Source organism: Mesoplodon mirus (genome assembly GCF_964341445.2).
Source record: "Mesoplodon mirus genome assembly, chromosome: 3".
NCBI classification, from domain to species: Eukaryota; Metazoa; Chordata; class Mammalia; order Artiodactyla; family Ziphiidae; genus Mesoplodon; species Mesoplodon mirus.
The window spans coordinates 187,814,111-187,834,482 of record NC_138978.1 but is presented as its reverse complement, the minus strand read 5'-3'; positions in this window follow the sequence as shown (position 1 = coordinate 187,834,482).

Below are 20,372 nucleotides of genomic sequence, written 5' to 3'. Positions count from 1 at the left end.
GTATGGGATGTAAAGCACAAATGAAGAAGTTAGCTAGAAAAAAATCACGTGTATTTATCCATTTGGATAGAAATAAAAATTCTGGGTACAGGTGAGGTACACAAAGGGGAAGAAAGTTCACAGAATCCCCTTATGATACCTTCTATTTTCTCATAAAATTATTAGGGATATTCAAATGACAAAAGTAAATGTGGAATTGATGGTGTAAAGCACATTTGAAGAGTGAGAAAGTTTTTGAACAGCCACTGTGGGAAATAATGAGTAATATATATATAGAGAGGGGGGGGGAGAGGGAGAGAGAGTGTTAGAAACACCCTCCACTTTTATTTAATCCACATTCTCCTATTATTTTATTTTTCATTTTCAGCTGCAAACTGAGGTCTACAGATACACCACTTATTAGGTAAAAGGTGAGTTTCTATCGCGTGCCCTTCTGACTCCAAATCGCATGCTCTTGGTTAAAACCCTATATTAGGATATCAAACTGTCCTGTTCTATGCTATTAGTAAAGTACAGAAAAGGATAGAGAGCTCATTTTGAATTCAAGAGCATAAATTTGTAGTGGCACCGATTTGTGCACTTCAGGTGAATTCTCAGAAGTGCTCAGCATCCTTCCTGGAATTGAAAGGAGAGCAGGCAGAAATGCCCTGTTGTTGATGAGTGATAGGTCATTTCTCCAGAAGCAAAAGGGCGAGTCATCTGAGGGTACCAATGACAGAGTAATTACAGTCACGAATCATTAGGGCCCTGTTGACCAGTATTGAAATGAAAGTTGATTGATAATTTGACATAAAGAGTTCAATATTTTTAAAAATGAGGTTAAAGTACAAGTGTAGTCAGAATAAAGGGGTAAGAAAGAAAAATGAAAAGATGAGATATTTTAATTATGCTTGGATGAAACTTCTCAGTTATGAGACTTACTGAGGATTGCTTGAAATCATTTGTGTAATAAAGTAAGAAATAGAAATATATGTTCCTAATTATTTATATTTTGAGAACTTTTGGAAATAAAAGTATTTTAAAATATTATTTTTTAATTCAGATAGAAAAAAGGCAAAAAGGAGAATGAAATTTTGCATGTATGTGTAAAATCTAGGCTATTTTTAATCCAACTATTACTGTAGATTCCTTTACACATGCAGCTTTTCTAGTCATATCTGTGATTCACATTTTTAATAGTATCATAATGACATCTAATTTGCAGAGATTAATTGAAGCTAATATTTAAAGAATATGAGATTTAAAAAAAACTAAACTTTTCATTCCAGCCATATAAAACAGATTGAATGTCGCTGATTAAAATTGTTATTTCTTTCTGCAATAATTGGATTTTCTCCAGTTTTCTGCTTTGTGAATTCCTACTCAACTGTCAAAAATAAGTTCATATTTTTATTTCTATAAAGACGTCCCTGAACATTCCCAAAAACTTCACTCACTGCATCTCAAAGATGAGCTTAACCTTGACTGTCCACTATCTTGTAGAAATCCCTGCCACCTCAATTACTGTATTATATTTATGAATTTGTCCATATGTGTTTTATTTTATCGTATGTGTCTTACTGATAGTTGGTAAATTATTTGACTTCGATGATGGTAGCTTATGCATTTTTGTATCCTAGGAGCATCCTATGCATTTGATAAATATTTTACAATTAGGAATTTGAGAGATTAAATAAAAAGAACAGAAACAATAGAAGGAATGTGTGTGTATATGATGTCTGTAGCAGAGTGTAATTGTAGACCAAAAACCCTTGAAATCTCAGTCCTCCTATCTAAGGTCCTAGTTGCATCCTACCCAATGATCTTTATTATTTCAAATGACTAAGCAACATCAACCAAATTTAGAAAAGTGCCATAGCTTCTTAGTGGAGCCAGAAAAAACTGAATCAGTGCCCAATCACCTAGAGAATGCTCCAGGTCAACCAAAGGAAGAAGAGATGCTTCTATATGAGCACTATATTATTAGCTTTTATCTGCAACAGAGGAAGCATTCATTTTAGAAAGGAATCATTTGAATTCCCTAGATGGAAGTTGAATGTGTAAAGTTAAATGAATAATATCTTCCACATGATTTAGAATAACCCTTTAAAAAGTTCTCTTGCATAATCTCCCTGATCTTGAGGCTTTCCAGATTAGATTTTAATGTTTACTAAATATTAAAAAATAACCTAATTTAAGGTAAACGTATATTCAGGTATAAGATTCCTATACAAAGAACCACAGTTGATGATAAGGCTGGCCGTGTGACTAGGGGCCAAGCAGCCCAAACCCCCTGGACCAGAATGGAGCAAGGGTTCTGCAGAGCCTTGACTTCCAGCTTGGGCATCTCCCTGGAGCCCAAGGGGAGAGCAGTGCGACCCACGACCTCCGACCCCGCCCAGGGCAGCACTGTGCAGCTGCACTCATTGGGGCTTCACCAGCCTAGGCCCTGTCCACCCTTGGAGCTGGGCGCCACGTCCTCCACAGCACCCAAGACATGGCAGCTTCTAATGCAATCTTCTCACAGTGTCTCTTCATAACATGTGGACCCCTACATGGTCAATTAGCATCACTACTTTGGTTGAACTGGATCTGGGATTTGCCATGGCTTTGGCTTCCAGACAATGCCTGGTCAGGTCAACACAGACAGGAAGTCAGTCTCCTCAGGACATACCGGAGCTTCAGCTTCAGCTTGTGTTATTTATTGTGTTGAATTTAACATAGAATTGCACATAGCCACCTGCATACCACAAAAATCTTATAATCCTGTAATTTAAAAAACATATCAAAATATATTAAAATATAAATTGTAAGAATAAAACCTTGTGAATTTACTGTTCTAATCTTCACAATACATATTATAGAATTTTTAAAATTATATACAAACTAACAGATGATCGTTATGTCAAGATTTTACGGCAGAGCTGAAATTAAGCTCCTTTCAAAGTTTTATTATAAACACTGTAGCATGTTTATAAGCTCCTGGCATATTGGGAAAAAAAATACAGTAGTAGAGTGGAGTGTCTATTATATTTATAATGATCATGATAGTAAGTATGTTGTTATCATTGTGATCATTACCATCATCTTTACTCCCTGAAAACATAAGCTGCTGTGCTGTGTCATCTTGAATCTTAAAGAACAGCATGGTGAATTTGAGAGAAGTTGTGTACATTTCAAGGGCTGGAAAGGTTAAGAAAATGTAGCTGTGCTGTGGGGGTGGGAGTCTTTCACAAAGCACAGTGCATGGTTTGTTCAGAAACAGCTGATCTATTGCCTTGTCCTACTGACAAAGATTCTAAAAACCACTGCAGGTGCTATCAATCCAGGCCCTTTCAGGTCTCACTGTATCCTTCCTGCCCAAAACTGCCTTTGAAAGAGAAAGGCAGTAATACATTTCTATGGAAAAGAAATCTATATAAAATAGGAGTTATAAATGTCTTTCTTTCCTGCTAGGAGGACTCTGTGTTCATTGACACCATTACAGATTTTGTTCATGAAGGTTTTTTGTTCTTGTTTTGATTGTTTTTTTTCATATTTTGTAATAAAAAGATATCTTTCTAAGGAACAAGTCAATGTATGGGTATTCGATTATTTGCAAGTGAGTAGAATTAAAAGAAAAATATCTTTTGACAGTTTCAAATTCTTCATAAATGGAAATTACTATATTCTATATTGTTTTTCAGACAGAGGATAAGTTTTAAACTTTTCCTACTATAGTAGCAATTTTCTGTTAAAGATAGATGAACTTTCAGAAAATTTAACTTAACGTCAATTTTCTATTTCACTTAAATAAAATTACATTGGGCAAAAGAATTCCAAACAAACGTAGATCATCACTGTTGAACATTTCACAAAATCCCCAAAACTTGGATTTTACTTAAGCAACAAAAACAGCAAAAAGTCAGAAAGTGCTGTTTTTAAATACATTATACTTTGAAACACAATTAGAGTAAAATTTTCAAATAATATAAAAGTATTTCTTTGTTTCCATTAGCTTTTAAGCAAATTCAATATGATTACCTTCATTTTCTTGCAGTGGACTAGTTGGTCTGAATTTATGCAAACACAAGGATAATTATTTGTTCAATATAAATTTTATCTAATTCATCTGAAGAAAAGTAATTAGTCAGCAGGTTGTATTCTACTAATTATTTGTCTAATCATTTATTTATTCTTTTATATCTTTATTGGAGTATAATTGCTTTACAATGGTGTGTTAGTTTCTGCTGTACAACAAAGTGAATCAGCTATATGTATACATATATCCCCATATCCCCTCCCTCTTGCGTCTCCCTCCCACCCTCCCCAGCCCTCTAGGTCATCACAAAGCATTGAGCTAATCTCCCTGTGCTATGTAGCAGCTTCCCACTAGCCATCAATTTTATATTTAACAAACATTTAATAAACACTTTTCTGAACACTTCTTCATTTATAATAAATAGCTTTTGGCTTCATGGAGCCTATTTTTTAGTGGGTAAACTAACCAGAGGTGGAAGCATTCTACATTATAAACTCAGAGAGTGATAATTGCTCTAGGGAGAAATACTGCATGGTAGAAGATTAGAGATTAAAAGTAGGGACACTAATCTTGATAGGGTGGGCAGAAAAGCCTTCTCTGAAAGAGTGATAGTTAAGCAGAATCCTAAATAAGGTGAGAAGTCTGCCTGAGAGAACACTTCAGTAAGAAGAAAGAGCAAGTGCTAAGACTTTGGATTAAAACTGAGTTTAGCCTATGCAAGGAGCTGAAAGAAATACTGCATTTCTGGAGACAGAGTAAGGAAGGGAGAGAGCGATGGGAAATAAGATCAAATGTAGGGGCAGAGAACCAAAGAGGTCTTTCATGCTTCATTAAGGGAGCTGGATTTTATTCGAAGCGTATGGAAAACCAATGGAGGTTTTTAAACCATGTTGAATATAATATGATTTACATATTACCTGTGTCTCCCGCATTGGCAGGCGGATTCTTAACCACGGCGCCATGAGGGAAGCCCCTGCACACCGGCTTTTTGATGAAGTTGACTCTACTGCACTCAAAACGTTTGTTTTTATTTTTAACATAAAATGTTGGTGGCTAGTGAATGATGCTTTAAGTATTTTACATGCTAATATAGCTGATTGTTGTTTATATATAACTAATTTACTGTCATTTAAGTATTGTCTAGCAAATCTGCTGGAGTTTTCATGTTGCTGTATGACACATTATAATGCGTCCTATTTCTAATATGGGAAGTAAGTTCACAGTGACTTTTCATGGAGTATCTGGCTATCGCAGAAGCCTGTGCATCACCTCCAAAAATTTCCTCCAGCCACTGGTGTGTGTCTGTGTGTGCTAAGAATACTTAACATGAGAACTACCCTCTTAAATTTCAGTGTACAATAACAAATTGTTAACTATAGTCAATATATGGAAAGCATTTTGTTGAATTTATTCTTACATAAAATACCTTGGTGTAATAATACTGATAGCAGGTAAATGCAATTCAATCAAAAAACATTATGATGCATAGTTAGAAAATTTTGTATTGATTAGAACTACAACTATTTAAGAAAGAAAGAGGGCTTCCCTGGTGGCACAGTGGTTGAGAGTCCACCTGCCGATACAGGGGACACGGGTTCGTGCCCCGGTCCAGGAAGATCCCACGTGCCGCGGAACGGCTGGTCCCGTGAGCCATGGCTGCTGAGCCTGCGCGTCCGGAGCCTGTGCTCCTCAACGGGAGAGGCCACAACAGTGAGAGGCCCGCATACCGCAAAAAAAAAAAAAAAAAAAAGATTCATACATGTTTATACACATAACAAATCAACATACTATATGAAGAATAAGCTGAAAGAGTTATGGCAAAAAAAAAAGATTCATACATGTTTATACACATAACAAATCAACATACTATATGAAGAATAAGCTGAAAGAGTTATGGCTCTTACAGGAGAAACTGAAGATTCACCCGATTAAATAGCAACACTTTGACATTCCTTCCTCATAAAAAGGCAAAAAAAAAAAAAGTTCTTTTAAAGTATACACGATTATTAACCAACAAATAACCATTTCTTGTGCTACCAATAAATCTGAATATATTTCAAAGATTGCAAGTGCACAATGTAAGTTATCTGAAAACAGTACAAATAATTTAGAAATCAAAAAATGAAAAGGTAATTGAAAACCCCAAGTATATGAAATAAAAATTGGAAAAAATCAGAAAATTCAAAGAACAACAGCAAAAAATATCTTATTGAAATAACTGTCAACCGATGTGATCTAATGGACATTTGTACAACCTTGTACCTGAAAATAGCACAGTGCGCATAGCTTATAATTTCACAATGAATAGTCACCAAGATAAACCATATTCTGAAGCTTAAAACTAATTTCAACAAATATAAAAGAGTAGATATCATGCAGAGTATGTTTTCTGAGCACAGTGGAATTGAACTAACATTCATAACAAAGAGATACGTGAGGAAATCACCAAATATTTGGAAAATAAATGGATTCTAAGTAACTTATAGGTCAAAATCACAAGGGAAATTAGAAAATACTTTGTGGAATGAAAACTAAAACACAACATATTGAAATTTGTGAAGCACAACTAAAAAAGAATTAGGAGAAAAAATTGTAGCATTAAAAACATATCCAAAAGATAAGAAACTCTCCAGATATTTAAGGAATACATAATACCAGTGTGGTGCACTTTTCCAGAGAATTGGCGAAAAAAAATTAAAAGAGACGGAACGTATTTCCACTGGTTTTAAAAGATCAGCATAAACTTATTCTTAAACATGATGAGAACATTATAAACTAGGAAAATTCTAGAGCATTCTCAGTCTGAATTTAGGAGAAAACAACTCCTTAAGCAAAATTGTTTCAACTAAATCCACAATCTTTATTCCAGGATTGAAAGCTTGTTTTCTATATGAAAATCAATCCTCAGTTCACTGTGTAAAGAGAATAAATGAATAAAAATTGCTATATCAATAGATGCAGAAAAATCCTATGATAAAAAAATTCAACTATCTTTTATGCTTTATAAACTCTCAGTGAAATAGGAATAGAAGGAAACTTCTGCAGACAGTAATGTCCTTGAAATCTGATACTGAAACATTTTCACCGTCGTTCCTTTAATGACTGGTTCAATACCTGGTACATAGCAAACTTTTTCAAAAGAGTAGTTAGAAGAAAAAAACTACAATGCTAAGATCTGAACCTTAGCGAGTGCCCAGAGTTAAGGGAAAGATAATTTGCCAATAGTAGAATGAGGAGAAAGAAAGAAAAGCAAAGGCATTTTAGTGAGAGAACAAAGAATTTCAAGGACTGTCTTCATCTCAACTGACAGAGTAAAGAAGGAGTTCCCCATGAAGGAACTACACTCCACACTGCCACTAACAAGATTCAAAAAAAAAAAAAATCCTCAGAATGACCCCACAATCTTGGCCTCAACATCACTACATTTTTTAAGTCTACCAAGACTAGTTCAGTATGTCCCCTATTCCTTGTTGATGCTTGTTACTGTAATATGCCCCCACGCTTCTCAATCACCCCCTCCCAATCCCAGTGTACACCGGAATCTTTGGTCTTCTTCTGCCTACATCTTCCCATCTACTAAGCCCTTCTAGTAGTGTGACAGCTGGAATTCATGTTCCATCATTAACTGAATCCCCTGTATCCTCAATTTCTGTTCTGAATATTCTGTGCATTGTTTAGTATGAACAGAAATTTAGCTTATCCCTGACTACCAAGAGATCAGTTCTTAGTCATCCACTCTGTCTACATTAACTTGGTGATCTCAATCTCTCTCACAGCTTTAAATAACATCTATGTTTCTCCTGCTGTTCACCCTCCTCCATAGTTTAAAAAAAAATGGAGGGAAGAGAGAGGAAAGAAAGAAAGAAAGAAAGAAAGAAAGAAAGAAAGAAAGAAAGAAAAAGAAAGAAAGAAAGAAAGAAAGAAAGAAAGAAAAATAAAGGAAGGAAGGAAAAGGGGAAAATGGCATTTTAATGAGTCAACACTGTCAAGCAAATGTTGCTCTCTCGCCATCATGTTGCAAAGAGTTTTGTTTTTGTTTGTTTTTGTTTTTGTTTTTTTGTCAGAGGAAACAAAGCTAGTGGAGAAGAAATAAATGCATGCAATAGACAAGGAGAACACTTGCAAGATAGCTTCATGCTTGTAAGATTTCTCTGAAACCTCAAAGGAAATATATAACCTCTTAGAAACGATCTTTAAAAATATAATTAAAATGTATAAAGACATTTTTAAACATCTTTATTGGACTATAATTGCTTTACAATGGTGTGTTAGTTTCTGCTTTATAACAAAGTGAATCAGCTATACATATACATATATCCCCATATACCCTCCCTCTCCTGTCTCTCTCCCACCCTCCCTATCCCACCCCTCTAGGTGGTCACAAAGCATTGAGCTAATCTCCTTGTACTATGCGGCTGCTTCCCACTAGCTATCTATTTTACATTTGGTAGTGTATATATGTCCATGCCACTCTCTCACTGTGTCTCAGCTTACCCTTCCTCCTCCCCGGGTCCTTAAGTCCATTCTCTACTTCTGCGTCTTTATTCCTGTCCTGCCACTAGATTCTTCAGAAACATTTTTCTTTTTTATAGATTCCATATATATGTGTTAGCACATAGTATTTGTTTTCCTCTTTCTGACTTACTTCACTCTGTATGACAGACTCTAGGTCCATCCACCTCACTACAAATAACTCAATTTCATTTCTTTTTATGGGGGAGTAATATTGCATTGTATATATGTGCCACATCTTCTTTAACCAGTCATCCGATGATGGACACTTAGGTTGCTTCCATGTCCTTGCTATTGTAAATAGAGCTGCAATGAACATTGTGGTACATGACTCTTTTTGAATTATGGTTTTCTCAGTGTATATGCCCAGTAGTGGGATTGCTGGGATGTATGGTAGTTCTATTTTTAGTTTTTTAAGGAACCTCCATACTGTTATCCACAGTGGCTGTATCAATTTACATTACCACCAACAGTGCAAGAGGGTTCCCATTCCTCCACACTCTCTCCAGCATCGTTTGCCGGGTTGAGAGTTGTCTTTTCATCTTGTTTATGGTTTCCTTTGCTGTGCAAAAGCTTTCAAGTTTCATTAGGTCCCATTTGTTTATTTTTGGTTTTACTTCCCTTTCTCTAGAAGGTGGGTCAAAAAGGATCTTGCTGTGATTTATGTCATAGAGTGTTCTGCCTATGTTTTCCTCTAAGAGTTTTATAGTGTCTGGCCTTAAATTTAGGACTTTAATCCATTTTGAGTTTATTTTTGTGTAGGGTATTAGGCAGTGTTCTAATTTCATTATTTTACATGTAGCTGTCCAGTTTTCCCAGCACCACTTATTGAAGAGGCCATCTTTTCTCCATTGTATATTCTTGCATCCTTTATCAAAAATAAGGTGACCATATGTGCGTGGGTTTATCTCCAGGCTTTCTATCCTGTTCCATTGATCTATATTTCTGTTTTTGTGCCAGCACCATACTGTCTTGATTACTGTAGCTTTGTAGCATAGTCTGAAGTCAGAGAGCCTGATTCCTCCAACTCCACTTTTCTTTCTCAAGATTGCTTTGGCTATTTGGGGTCTTTTGTGTTTCCATACAAATTGTGAAATTTTTTGTTCTAGTTCTGTGAAAAATGTCTTTGGTAGTTTGATAGGGATTGTACTGAATCTGTGGATTGTTTTGGGTGGTATAGTTATTTTCACAATGTTGATTCTTCCAATCCAGGAACATGGTATATCTCTCCATCTATTTGTATCATCTTTAATTTCTTTCATCAGTCAGTGTCTTACAGTTTTCTGCATACATGTCTTTTGTCTCCTTAGGTAGGTTTATCCCTAGGTATTTTATTCTCTTTGTTGCAGTGGTAAATGGGAGTGTTTCATTAATTTCTCTTTCAGATTTTCCATGATTAGTGTATAGGAGTGCAAGAGATTTCTGTGCATTAATTTTGTATCCTACTACTTTACCAAATTCATTGATTAGCTCTAGTTTTCTGGTAGCATCTTTAGGATTCTCTATGTACAGTATCATGTCATCTGCAAACACTGACAGCTTTACTTTTTTTTCTTTTTCTGGTATAATAGATGATACAGTTTAGTCTAGGTTCTTTGGGTTGTCAAGTGGTAGGCCACTCTAGCTCACTTGAGAAAATGGAATTTAATTGTTAAGGGTATCATAGGACATATTATAATATTACCTTATGAATTTGTATTCCTTTTATTTCTTTTTCTTCTCTGATTGCCATGGCTAAAACTTCCAAAACTATGTTGAATAATAGTGGTGAGAGTTGGCAAACTTTTCTTGTTCCTGATCTTAGTGGAAATAGTTTCAGTCTTTCACCATTGAGAAAGATGTTGGCTGTGGGTTTGTCATATACCTCCTTTACTATGTTTAGGTTAGTTCCCTTTATGCCTACTTTCTGGAAGGCTTTATTTTTGCACTTATATTTCCTCTCTCTCTCTCTCTCTCTCTCTCTCTCTCTCTCTCTCTCCATATATAAATATGGAGAATCCTAATAGCGACTTTTCCTTCATGGTATATGATATTTGGAGACATTTTAAGACCTCCATAGAGACACTTACTATACTGTATTATGTATTGTTAGACCTAACTTATAGTGAGTAAACTTTCAGAAAACAGAGGTCAATGCAAACTGACAAGGATGTATTATTGTTACTAAACTGCAGCAGGTAACTTAAAGGGTAAAATATAACTATATTAACCAGAAGTCACATCTTTTATATGGCAAGCAAGTTTGTTTCCATTCATAACAACAAAATTTCTATTTTTGGCCAGCTTTTGAATTTTAATATATGGTTATTAATTTTGTTAAAAATCTGATCTTGGAACAATTTATGTTGTTAGAAGTTATTCCAAAGCCATGTATTCACTCTTAAAAAAAGGGAGAGATATAATACCCTTATTCCAAAAATTCCTACATTCTCAGCTTAACATTATTTTGTTTGAGTTGTTATGCTTTCAGAAATACCTCTTCTTCAGAGTAAGTGTCTAAAATGAATGAACAAGTAATTCCCTCTTTAGTGAAGAAAGTGATGATACATATGATGTAGCTTTTAGTAACTCTCTTCTAACATAATGGTTCCTATGTTTCAGGAAACCAAATTCAATTGCTACTTAATCTCCTCCTGTGTTTGACATAGTGAAGGCCATTGACTTTATTAGCAAATGCCATTTATTTAGCATTGAAACATTTAGTATATGTTTCCCCTTTTCATTAACAGGGTCACTCTGATCAAAACTCAAACTTCTGTTTATTAAACTAATGGTGATCACATGACAATTGTATCACTTTTAAATTATTATCCAGATTGCTTTAATATTCATAGTTTTTTGCTTGAGCTGCATAGAGGTGTGTCCAAACATTTTACCTTTTTCTGACATATATGAATGCATATTCTACTTACATTCACATGAGGAATAATGCATCCATCTCAATAAATATAATTTTATTTTGCCTGCTAGGTCAATGTCCTGATGCAAATATTTGAATGATTTAAGAAATAGTTGTGGGTCTTTACTGTAGCACATGGTAAGTGCTGTGATTTTCTCACATTTTCAAAAAATATTCTGTCATTTGCACCATTACTCCCTTGAGTCTCATGCCATATTTCTTTGCTCCCCTTTACAGCAAAACACTTTTTCCCAGAAGAGTTATTTATACTCAATTCTCCAATTCCTCATCCTCCAATCTTTCTTCAAGTCATATCAATCAGACTTCAACTCCTAAGACTCAAACAAACTGTGTCTTATCAATCTGGCTCCAATGAGGAGGTAAAAATGACACAGTATGTACTGAAAAATTATTAACCATAACAGTGGATTGGAGTAGCAACGGTCTGGTTATTAAGAAGTAAGAGAATTCTAAAGAATACAGGAATAGCAGGTATAAAGAGCAGCCAAGAATGGATATAAAAACAAGACCCATATATATGCTGTCTACAAGAGACCCACTTCAGACCTAGAGACACATACAGACTGAAAGTAAGGGGATGGAAAAAGATATTCCATGCAAATGGAAACCAAAAGAAAGCTGGAGTAGCAATTCTCATATCAGACAAAATAGACTTTAAAATAAAGACTACTAGAAGAGACAAAGAAGGACACTACATAATGATCAAGGGATCGATCCAAGAAGAAGATATAACAATTGTAAATATTTATGCACACAACATAGGAGCACCTCAATACATAAGGCAAATACTAACAGCCATAAAAGGAGAAATCGACAGTAACACATTCATAGTAGGGGACTTTAACACCCCACTTTCACCAATGGACAGATCATCCAAAATGAAAATAAATAAGGAAACACAAGCTTTAAATGATACATTAAACAAGATGGACTTAATTGATATTTATAGGACATTCCATCCAAAAACAACAGAATACACATTTTTCTCAAGTGCTCATGGAACATTCTCCAGGATAGATCATATCTTGGGTCACAAATCAAGCCTTGGTAAATTTAAGAAAATTGAAATTGTATCAAGTAACTTTTCCGACCACAATGCTATGAGACTAGATATCAATTACAGGAAAAGATCGGTAAAAAATACAAACACATGGAGGTTAAACAATACACTACTCAATAACGAAGTGATCACTGAAGAAATCAAAGAGGAAATTAAAAAATACCTAGAAACAAATGACAATGGAGACACGACGACCCAAAACCTATGGGATGCAGCAAAAGCAGTTCTAAGAGGGAAGTTTATTGCAATACAATCCTACCTTAAGAAACAGGAAACATCTCGAATAAACAACCTAACTCTGCACCTAAAGCAATTAGAGAAAGAAGAACAAAAACATCCCAAAGTTAGCAGAAGGAAAGAAATCATAAAAATCAGATCGGAAATCAATGAAAAAGAAATGAAGGAAACGATAGCAAAGATCAATAAAACTAAAAGCTGGTTCTTTGAGAAGATAAACAAAATTGATAAACCATTAGCCAGACTCATCAAGAAAAAAAGGGAGAAGACTCAAATCAATAGAATTAAAAATGAAAAAGGAGAAGTAACAACTGACACTGCAGAAATACAAAAGATCATGAGAGATTATTACAAGCAACTCTATGCCAATAAAATGGACAATGTGGAGGAAATGGACAAATTCTTAGAAATGCACAACCTGCCAAGACTGAATCAGGAAGAAATAGAAAATATGAACAGACCAATCACAAGCACTGAAATTGAAACTGTGATAAAAAATCTTCCAACAAACAAAAACCCAGGACCAGATGGCTTCACAGGCGAACTCTATCAAGCATTTAGAGAAGAGCTAACACCTATCCTTCTCAAACTCTTCCAAAATATAGCAGAGGGAGGAACACTCCCAAACTCATTCTACGAGGCCACCATCACCTTGATACCAAAACCAGACAAGGATGTAACAAAGAAAGAAAACTACAGGCCAATATCACTGATGAACATAGATGCAAAAATCCTCAACAAAATACTAGCAAACAGAATCCAACAGCACATTAAAAGGATCATACACCATGATCAAGTGGGGTTTATTCCAGGAATGCAAGGGTTCTTCAATATATGCAAATCAATCAACGTGATACACCATATCAACAAATTGAAGGAGAAAAACCATATGATCATCTCAATAGATGCAGAGAAAGCTTTCAACAAAATTCAACACCATTTATGATAAAAACCCTGAAGAAAGTAGGCATAGAGGGAACTTTCCTCAACATAATAAAGGCCATATATGACAAACCCACAGCCAACATTGTCCTCAATGGTGAAAAACTGAAACCATTTCCACTAAGATCAGGAACAAGACGAGGCTGCCCACTCTCACCACTCTTATTCAACCTAGTTTTGGAAGTTTTAGCCACAGCAATCAGAGAAGAAAAGGAAATAAAAGGAATCCAAATCGGAAAAGAAGAAGTAAAGCTGTCACTGTTTGCAGATGACATGATACTATACATAGAGAATCCTAAAGATGCTACCAGAAAACTACTAGAGCTAATCAATGAATTTGGTAAAGTAGCAGGATACAAAATTAATGCACAGAAATCTCTGGCATTCCTATATACTAATGATGAAAAATCTGAAAGTGAAATCAAGGAAACACTCCCATTTACCATTGCAACAAAAAGAATAAAATATCTAGGAATAAACCTACCTAAGGAGACAAAAGACCTGTATGCAGAAAATTATAAGACACTGATGAAAGAAATTAAAGATGATACAAATAGATGGAGAGATGTACCATGTTCTTGGATTGGAAGAATCAACACTGTGAAAATGACTCTACTACCCAAAGCAATCTACAGATTCAATGCAATCCCTATCAAACTACCACTGGCATTTTTCACAGAACTAGAACAAAAAATTTCACAATTTGTATGGAAACACAAAAGACCCCGAATAGCCAAAGCAATCTTGAGAACGAAAAATGGAGCTGGAGGATCAGGCTCCCTGACCTCAGACTATACTACAAAGCTACAGTAATCAAGACAGTGTGGTACTGGCACAAAAACAGAAAGATAGATCAATGGAACAGGATAGAAAGCTCAGAGATAAACCCACACACATATGGTCACCTTATCTTTGATAAAGGAGGCAGGAATGTACAGTGGAGAAAGGACAGCCTCTTCAATAAGTGGTGCTGGGAAAACTGGACAGGGACATGTAAATGTATGAGATTAGATCACTCCCTAACACCATACACAAAAGTAAACTCAAAATGGATTAAAGACCTAAATGTAAGGCCAGACACTATAAAACTCTTAGAGGAAAACATAGGCAGAACACTCTATGACATAAATCACAGCAAGATCCTTTTTGACCCACCTCCTAGAGAAATGGAAATAAAGACAAAAATAAACACATGGGACCTAATGAAACTTCAAAGCTTTTGCACAGCAAAGGAAACCATAAACAAGACCAAAAGACAACCCTCAGAATGGGAGAAAATATTTGCAAATGAAGCAACTGACAAAGGATTAATCTCCAAAATTTATAAGCAGCTCATGCAGCTCAATAACAAAAAAACAAACAACCCAATCCAAAAATGGGCAGAAGACCTAAGTAAACATTTCTCCACAGAAGATATACAGACTGCCAACAAACACATGAAAGGATGCTCAACATCTTTACTCATTAGAGAAATGCAAATCAAAACTACAATGAGATATCATCTCACACCAGTCAGAATGGCCATCATCAAAAAATCTAGAAACAATAAATGCTGGAGAGGGTGTGGAAAAAAGGGGACGCTCTTGCACTGCTGGTGGGAATGTGAATTGGTACAGCCACTATGGAGAAAGGTATGGAGGTTCTTAAAAAACTACAAATAGAACTACCATATGACCCAGCAATCCCACTACTGGGCATATACCCTGAGAAAACCATAATTCAAAAAGAGTCATGTACCAAAATGTTCATAGCAGCCCTATTTACAATAGCCCAGAGATGGAAACAACCTAAGTGTCCATCATCGGATGAATGGATAAAGAAGATGTGGCACATATATACAATGGAATATTACTCAGCCATAAAAAGAAACGAAATTGAGTTATTTGTAATGAGGTGGATGGACCTAGAGTCTGTCATACAGAGTGAAGTAAGTCAGAAAGAGAAAGACAAATACTGTATGCTGACACATATATATGGAATTTAAGAAAAAAATGTCATGAAGAACATAGGGGTAAGACAGGTATAAAGACACAGACCTACTAGAGAATGGTCTTGAGGATATGGGGAGGGGGAAGGGTAAGCTGTGACAAAGCGAAAGAGCGGCATGGACATATATACACTACCAAACGTAAGGTAGATAGATAGTGGGAAGCAGCCGCATAGCACAGGGAGATCAGCTCGGTGCTTTGTGACTGCCTGGAGGGGTGGGATAGGGAGGGTGGGAGGGAGACGCAAATGGGAGGGGATATGGGAACATATGTATATGTATAACTGATTAAATTTATTATAAAGCAGAAAAAAATAAAAAATAAAAAAATAATAATAATTAAAAAAAAAAGAGCAGCCAATACCCCTAGAGCTAAGACAGGGCACCCAGGATCTCCTCCCCCCACCACACCCTTGGGACTGAGATTTTCACCTTGTTGGAGAAGGCAGGACCTTGGCTCATTGGATGTCAGGGAACTTGCTATGATGCCACATTGGCAGAACTTGCTGAAATACTGTCTTCAGGAATTTGCTGGAAGTAAGCTGTCCAGGGTGCTGAGAAAAGCATTCATGGGAAGGTGCCTCACTGGGGACACTCTGACACTCATATTGAAACAGAGAAGGGCCCTTTGGTCCTTGTCCCCCGTGTGTTCTCAGCCTGCCTTTTGTCTGTGGAAAAAACTTTAACCAAAGAATAAGTTTAATCCAAGAAATGAGAAAACGCAGAAACAAAGAAAAGCATTCAAACAGGAAAAAACTATAATAGTTTAGTCAGTAAGCAAAGTCAAGGACCTTTAGTTTCTTCTCAAGGGCTATAGATACTATTCTGAACCATATCCTGTGGGCTGTCTTGTAGATACTGACACCCCCACCAGGTGGAAGAAGATAACTACACAATGACCAGACTGTAACCATGACATAAGCTGCCACAATTCTGAGAATTGGCCTCAAAGAAATGGAATTGAAGATTAACTAAAGTTAACTGAAGGTTAACTGTACTTAAAACAGTCAAGATGACACTGACTAGACCACCGCATGACCAAGTTCAAGATGACTGTCAGAGCTGACTGCCTGTTTCTGCATGTAGCCCCCTCACTCCATCTATAGAAGCTCTTGCTCATTGATTGTTGGGGTAGCAGGGAGTTGGCCTTTGGACAGGAGTCCAACCTCCCTGCTGGTTCCTTTCCACCAACTTTGCCTCTTTATTGGCTTTAGAGTGGCAAGCAACCTGACCCCACTTTTGGTTACAATACGGGGAATGACCATGAATGACAGGAAGTACTGAGGGCAGCCACCTGCCCTTGGGTCCTGCTGGCTTCTGTGTACTGCAGGAGTGAGCCCTGGGAAAGCTGTGAGAAAGCAGCAGCTTAGTGCTGGAGAAAACCAGGCATGCAGAAGAACCAGAACCAGAAGCAAAACCTTCTCCTGCAACGTCTCTCTAGCACTTTCCAGGGGCAAAGTTTTAGGGCCAAAATACAAAGGGAAAAATATTTCAAGAAACCCAGATCCCTTTTCACAGAGCAGTCACAAAGGATGCATTCGGTGCTAGAGGCAATAAACAGAGCACCAGCACAATCTCCAAAGCTCTTCAGGCCTAGGGACACATACAGACTGAAAGTGAAGGGATGGAAAAAGATATTCCTTGCAAATGGAAATCAAAAGAAAGCTGGAGTAGCAAGACACGTATCAGATAAAATAGATTTTAAAATAAAGACTGTTACAAGCGATAAGGAGGGACACTATATAATGATCAAAGGATCAATCCAAGAAGAAGATATAACAATTATAAATGTTTATTAACCCAACATAGGAGCACCTCCTTAATACGTAAGGCAAATGCTAACAACCATGAAAGGGGAAATTGACAATAACATAATAATAGTAGGGGACTTTAACACCCCACATACATCAATGGACAGATCATCCAAAATGAAAATAAATAAGGAAACACAAGCTTTAAATGACAAAATAGACGAGATAGATTTAATTAATATTTATAGAACATTCCACCTGAAAGTGGCAGAATACACTTTCTTAAGTGCACATGGAACATTCTCCAGGATAGATCACATCTTGGGTCACAAATCAAGCCATGGAAATGGAAAATTTAAGAAAATTGAAAACATGTCAAACATCTTTTCTGACCACAAAACTGTGAGATTGCAAATCAATTACAGGAAAAAAAACTGTAAAAAATACAAATATATGGAGACTAAATAGTGCACTACTAAATAACCAAGAGATCACTGAAGAAATCAAAGAAGAAATAAGACAATACATAGAAACAAATGACAGCGACCCAAAACCTATGGGACGTAGCAAAAGCAGTTCTAAGAGGGAAGTTTATAGCAATTCAATCTCACCTCAAGAAACAAGAACAGTTTCAAATAAACAATCTAACACTACACTTAAAGCAACTAGAGAAAGAACAAAGAAAACCCGAAGTCAGTAGAAGGAATGAAATCATAAAGATCAGAGCAGAAATAAATGAAATAGAAATGAAGAAAACAATAGCAAAGATCAATAAAACTAAAAGCTGGTGTTTGAGAAGATAAACAAAATTGATAAACCCTTAGCCAGACTCATCAAGAAAAAAGGGGAGAGAACGCAAATCAATAAAATTAGAAATGAAAAAGGAGAAATCACAACTGACACTGCAGAAATACAAAGGATTATAAGAGACTACTACAAACAACTATATACCAATAAAATGGACAACCATGAAGAAATGGACAAATTCTTGGAAAGGTACACTTTTCCAAGCCTGAACCAGGAAGAATTAGAAAATATAAACAGACGTATCACAAGTAATGTAATTGAAACCGCAATTAAAAATCTTCCAACAAACAAACGTCCAGGACCAAATAGCTTCAGCGTTGAATTCTTTCAAACATTTAGAGAAGAGTTAACACTAATCCTTCTCAAACTCTTCCAAAAAAGTGCAGAGGGAGGAACACTCCCAAATTCATTCTATGAGGCCACCATCACCCTGATACGAAAACCAGAAAAAGATACCAGAAAAAAAGAAAATTATAGACCAATATCACTATGAGCATAGATGCAAAAATCCTGAACAAAATACTAGCAAACAGAATCCAACAGCACATTAAAAGGATCATACACTGTGATCAAGTGGGATTTGTCCCAGGGCTGCAAGGATTCTTCAATATATGCAAATCAATTAATGTGATACACCATATTAACAAAGTAAACAATAAAAACCATATGATCATTTCAATAGATGCAGAAAAAGCTTTTGACAAAATTCAACACCCATTTATGAGAAAAACCCTCAGAAAATGGGTATAGAGGGAACCTAGCTCAACATAAAAAAGGCCATATATGACAAACCCACAGCAAACATCATACTCAACGGTGAAAAACTGAAAGCATTTCCACTAAGACCAGGAACAAAACAAGGATGTCCACTTTTGTAACTATTATTCAACATAGTTTTGGAAGTCCTAGCCACAACAATCAGAGAAGAAAAAGAAATAAAAGGAATACAAATTGGAAAAGAAGAATTAAAACTGTCACTGTTTGCTGGTTACATGATACTACACATAGAAAATCCTAAAGGTACCACCAGAAAACTACTAGAACTAATCAATGAATCTGGTAAGTTTGCAGGATACAAAATAAATGCACAACCATCTCTGGCATTCCTATACACCAACAATGAAAAATCAGAAAGGGAAATTAAGGAAGCAATCCCATTTACCATCACAACAAAAAGAATAAAATACGTAGGAATAAACCTGCCTAAGAAGGCAAAAGACTTGTAGTCAGAAAATTGTAAAACGTAAGGTAGATAGATAGTGGGAAGCAGCCGCAGAGCACAGGGAGATCAGCTCGGTGCTTTGTGACCGCCTGGAGGGGTGGGATGGGGAGGGTGGGAGGGAGGGAGATGCATGAGGGAAGGGATGTGGGAACAGATGTATATGTATGACTGATTCACTTTGTTATAAAGCAGAAACTAATTTAAAAAAAAAACACTAGTGAAAGAAATCAAAGACAACATAAACAGATAGAGAAATATACCATGTTCTTGGACTGGAAGAATGAATATTGTGAAAATGACTATACTACCCAAAGCAATCTACAGGTTCAATACAATCCCTAGTAAACTACCAATGACATTCTTCACAGAATTAAAACAAAAAAATTTACAATTCGTATGGAAACACAAAACCCCCGAATAGTCAAAACAATCTTAAAAAGAAAAACGGAGTTGGAGGAATCAGGCTCCCTGACTTCAAACTATACCACAAAGCTACAATAATCAAGACAACATGGTACTGGCACAAAAACAGAAATATAAATCCATGGTAAAGGATAGAATGCCCAGAGATAAACCCACGCACATATAGTCACCTAATTTACGACAAAGGAGGCAAGAACATACAATGAAGAAAAGACAGACTCTTCAATAAATGGTGCTGGTAAAACTGGACAACACATGTAAAAGAATGAAATTAGAACACTACCTAACACCATACACAAAAATAAACTCCCGATGGATTAAAGACTTAAATGTAAGGCCAGACACTGTAAAACTTTTAGAGGAAAACATAGGAAAACATAGGAAACTTTTTGACATAAACCACAGCAAGACCTTTTTTGGCCTACCTCCTAGAGTAATGAAAATAAAAACAAAAATAAACAAATGGGACTTAAAACCTTTTGCACAGCAAATGAAACCATAAAGAAGACAA